General features: G+C 40.8%; 1 protein-coding gene across 1 annotated transcript in view; it reads left to right on the top strand.

Moving 5' to 3' along the window:
* Positions 1–5,000, top strand: part of LOC147011664 (uncharacterized) — a 42,562-nt gene that overhangs the window by 13,838 nt on the left and 23,724 nt on the right. The window lies entirely within an intron of this gene.

Raw genomic sequence — 5,000 nt, 5'->3', positions numbered from 1 at the left:
TTGGTTTGTTCAATGCACTCAGGCCTCAGACATCCTGCATCGGAGAACGTGTAAATAACTTTTGACCTCATCAGTTTCAGAGGTTTTTATTGTTAATATGACACATGTATATTACTAACACACATACACATATATTCCCACTTTAGTCGTAAATGTTAATGATTAAGGCATACCGCTAAATTACTGAAACATATTCAAATTATCCGTGCCAACGTTTTCTCCTTCTTCCTCAAGGAGAAGCTCTTCAGCATTTTGACAGCTCTCTCCTCGGCAGTCTCAGCAAGTTGTTACACATTTCACTCTATTGTTACGACAAGACGATGCATCATTTCCACATGGATTCTGGGACAAAACCTTACATTTGCATGAGGAAAACTTCAACAGGCTTTCTGGTGCTTCATCCAAATCTGCCAGGACTGATGTTGGTACCGTACCGTCAAGTTTCCAACCCCGTTGGATAGGATCCATGTCATTGTTTGTGAGCTTTCTCCAAACTATGACTTGGAGGTGAACCTGCAAACTGTGAAAATATGCTGCACTTTCTGTTGGTGGAAGTGTCTGTGGATCGAGTGATGTTTTGTTTGACAATACCGTCTCCATGAATTTAGCGTACCATAAACCTGTTCAAGGAATTTTCTTGCTTGCCGCAATGTATGACAACAAATAATCGGATCCCAGCTTTGCCAACTTGTTCCGCCATCACGTCAGGATCATTCATCAAGGATGATATCTGCTGCAGTTCTCCAGGTTATTTTATCTTTTCAAGCAGGGTGGTTTTTCCTTGCCCGAATGTTGCAGAGGTCGGATCACAACCACTCCACGTATGAATAAACAGAACATGCGATGTTACTTCTTTGCCAGCTTTGTTTACAATACACATTTCTTCCATTCCATCAAATCTTTCTTCTGTGTCTTCTTTGCATCTGACAGAAAATAGATACCTGCCATATTCTGGTTCCAGTGGTAAATCACAAAGGACAAACACGTCCCTGTCATCTGCCGCTACATTGACCTCTGTCCCTCAAATTGCAAATGTAAGACCACATGCAGCGATTTTCGTGTCGGCATCTCCAGTACTGTTATGAACAATCTGCCCATCGGCTTCCATGTAGCGGCTCAGCAACACGATGAACTGACTTTTATTCCTCCCTTTCGAAAGAAATGTCTGCCGGTTATAGTGAGCCTTCAGAGATTCACTGAGCTGAATATATGCAAGTTTTCCTAACTCTCCTCTGATGCTCGTGATCTTTTGTTGACCTCGTCAGTGATGCTTTGATAAACCACAGACCCTGTTCATGGCCATCAAAAACAACACAAGTGTGTCCATACTTTGTTGGCACATACCTTACATATTGCTTGGCTACATCTTTGTATGTTGCCTTCTTCACCCATTTAACCCTACGAATAAGGGCTCCACCATCAAGCTTATGCATTGGTTGCTTCTTTCGTTCAGACGGTTGCATAACGGTTGTAAGTGCTTTTGCTGATTGTGCCTACTATACGCAGATTTATTCAAAGCATTGCCCTTCAATAGAGAAGCTGGGATTGTTGCAAGTTCGTAGTTGAAGGATGGGGTCATGTCTTCCTATCTCTATAGAATAGTTATCAGCCGAGAAAATAAATATAAGGGTTAGGGTTGAGATGAACTTTCTGCTTATCAACTTTGATTCCTGGATACAGATAGTCCAAAGATCGAACTTGCTCTTATTTTAATTCATCTTTCTATAATACGATACCTCGTCGAGCAGTTTCTGGATTTCCACCCCCCCCCCCCCCGCCAAGCTGCTCTTTCTTATCACAGTTCACGCCATCACCTTCGGTAGCAGTTAAACCCGCCGACAAAGAACAAACTCTTTGTTGATTAAAATTGAATGGATCGTGTTGATTGAACCATTCCTGAATGTTGCATAGGTCGTTGAAATCACGATTGCTCCAATAAGTGCCCAACTCGACGTGCCGTTCACTTGTGGTGTGTTTCAAATTTGTCAGCATTGTTAGACGTCATGGATCTCAGAATACTTGTGCACACTGTAAATCCACGGCAGATGGACGGTTTCTGTTCCTCCTCTTCCTCTCGTTACTCCTCGACGGCTCTTGGTAGAATGCATCATCACCTGTACAATGATTAGGTCAGTCCACAGTCCTATGCAGTAGCTACTGCTTTTGCAGACGTTAAGAAATCTTTGTTCAATGAACCATTGATACAGCCAAGGATGATCAGTTGGCAACTCGAGCATCAGCTGCAAATCAAGATGGGAACTTTTTTCCTGGTTTATATGACCAGTTGCAGCAAACGGGTTCATCATCTTTCCAATTGCTACGAGATGCAAGCTCCAATTTTTCCTGCTCTCTCAGCTCGAATAAATAGTTTCAACATTTCCACGTGTTCAATGTATTGCAACCACGGCTTTTCTGTCGGCGATCTTTCAGCGAGCAATGCTCCATACTTGCATCAGTTCCTTTGATTCCACAGCATTGGAAACTAGTATCGATTTCTCTAATCCCTTCGTACAAATCGCGAATCTTCTCGACCTCATTAGCAGCGAGTTTGGCCTGTTTGTTTAGTTCACGATGTGCTTCCATTGATGGCTCTTCTGATTCATTAGGATCAAAAGTGTCATTTACATTTTGTTACATTGGTAAAACTGCCATCATTAACTTCTTCAATTACGCAGCCTCTACCAAGAAATGCCCACGCAAAGCCCTTAAAACAGCCTTTCCTGAAATAATATGGGCAACCGTATGCTTCTTCTCATCCTGAGCCCTTCATCATCGAACCAGAGCTACCCTTGAAGCTCATCGTTGTGTGAAAGCCACCTCATCTACAAACTACATTCATCGATTTTTTTTGCTTTGAGAATTACCTTGTGGTAACGTTATACTTGTTATTGCCAAAATGGCGAAGGTTCCCGTGCTCTGCGCAGCCTAATTTTTGTTTTACACTCTCAATATGAAAAAGCGGCTAAAATTCAAACGGTTCCCATTTTTTTTCCCCCCCAAAAGAGATTATAGTGGATTTTTTTATGTTTTTCTAGAAAATATTGCACTCTCCAAAGAGACCAAAATCAGCTTGTTACCATTCCCCACCCCCCCCGAGTATGACCCTCGTTTTTGCCTTCAAAGACCAGACGAATGGGGATTTGCGATGGCACGCCGTCAACCTTTGCTTCATTCAAGTGAAATGACCAGAATCGCAAACTGCGAGCACCACATCCGCAAAGTTCTCATAATAGGTTCTGGGTGGGGTAGGGGGGGAGGAAGCTTTCAAAATTTTTTTCATATACAATGTCAAGGCTCATATAAGAGATAACACACATGACATATAACAAGGGGAGCATGAGACAAGAGGGATGGGAGAGGGAAGCACAAAACAGTGGGAATAGACACATTAGGAGATCTGTGGAAGGGAGAGGGATGGGGGGCGGGGGTACACGGGGTAAATAAGATGGACACTACAGGGACTTTCAGGAAGGAAAGCGGGGAATGTGAAGTAGAGGAGGTTTGGGGTAGATTAACGTGGGTTGAAAAGATCATGGTTTTGGATGGGGGAAAAACAAGAGATGGTGGTGAACAGCTGTTTTGAAGACATAGAGAGAAAAGCTTGAATCCATCGTTGCCTTTTTCAGGTTTTGTGATGGGCGTTGAAAATGTTCACCAATCACAGGATAGCAAATAACAATCCCCAATTGATTTTTCGTTTTTGTGTGCCAGAACCATTGCCATCTTGTGTTGGTGCTTTTTATAGTTTTTAGATCCTCGTGAAGGATCTCTAAGTCTTACTCACGTTGTTGTTCTCCATCTTCTTCTTGTGGACTTTTTTGTTTCACAGCCTACAGTTTTCATCGAAACTTCCTGAAACTTGGCGTATATATATATATATATATATATATATATATATATATATATATATATATATATATATATATATATGTATATATATGTATGTATGTATATATATATATGTATGTATGTATGTATGTATGTATGTATGTATGTATATATATATATATATATATATATATATATATATGTAAAAATACCCTGTGCAGACAGTAACCATCTCCGATTTTGAAAATTCCTCCTAGAAAAAAAAGTTATGACGTCAAAATATCTCCGCTAATGGAAATCGCCGAAAAAATTATCTCCGAAACTAGGCAAGCTTTTTGAATTCTGTTTGCGGGAATCGAACAGGGCATTAGCAGAGATGAATGTGCTTTGATGTGATACATCAAATACATCACTATGACGATGCACATGTGATACATCACTATGATGTCATATCAATTTTTATGACGTCATTCCTATTTTTTGACTTTTTTGTTTCACAACCCAGAGTTTTCATCGGATCTTCGTGAAACTTGCCATGTATATGCAGAAAGTCCACGCGCAGACAGTAACCATCTCCGATTTTGGAAATTCTTCCTAAAAAAAAGTTGACATCATAATATCGCCGCTCATGGAAATCGCCTATACCATTATCTCCGAAACTAGGCTAGCTGTTTGAATTTTGTTTGCAGGAACCAAGCCGGGCATTAGCACGGATAATATAATTTATCGCAAACCTGATACATCACAATGACGTCATATTCGTTTTTATGACGTCATCATTAAGAGGACGAGGATCTTGGCTCATTTGAGCTTGTTGTAGGTGAATTGCATTGCATTGACTGAACTCTGATGCTAACTTACTTTTTATACATTCCCAGTCTTTTTCCTTACGCATGATATTAAAAGCTCAAATGATTCTCTCAGTTTTGAGCAGTTCTAATGTCCCCCATCCCTCCAACAAGGTCGGAGATGGGGGACATTAAAATGAGCTCTGTCCGGACCGACCGGCCGATCATCCGTCCGTGTACTTTATTTTTCGCGATATTTCAAAAACCGTTAAACATTTAGCTTTCAGATTGCAGACATCTATTCCTCATAACATTATCTCATCCTGATTAGAACACGGCTATGATTTTGCTGAATTGTGTTGCCATGACAACCATCTCGGTAAC

Source organism: Eptatretus burgeri, chromosome 15 (assembly GCF_056783735.1).
Source record: "Eptatretus burgeri isolate ZD-2024b chromosome 15, Ebu_testis_v1, whole genome shotgun sequence".
In the NCBI taxonomy this organism is placed as follows: domain Eukaryota; kingdom Metazoa; phylum Chordata; class Myxini; order Myxiniformes; family Myxinidae; genus Eptatretus; species Eptatretus burgeri.
The sequence above is the reverse complement of the archived record's forward strand: the minus strand, read 5'-3'. Positions and strand labels throughout refer to the sequence as shown.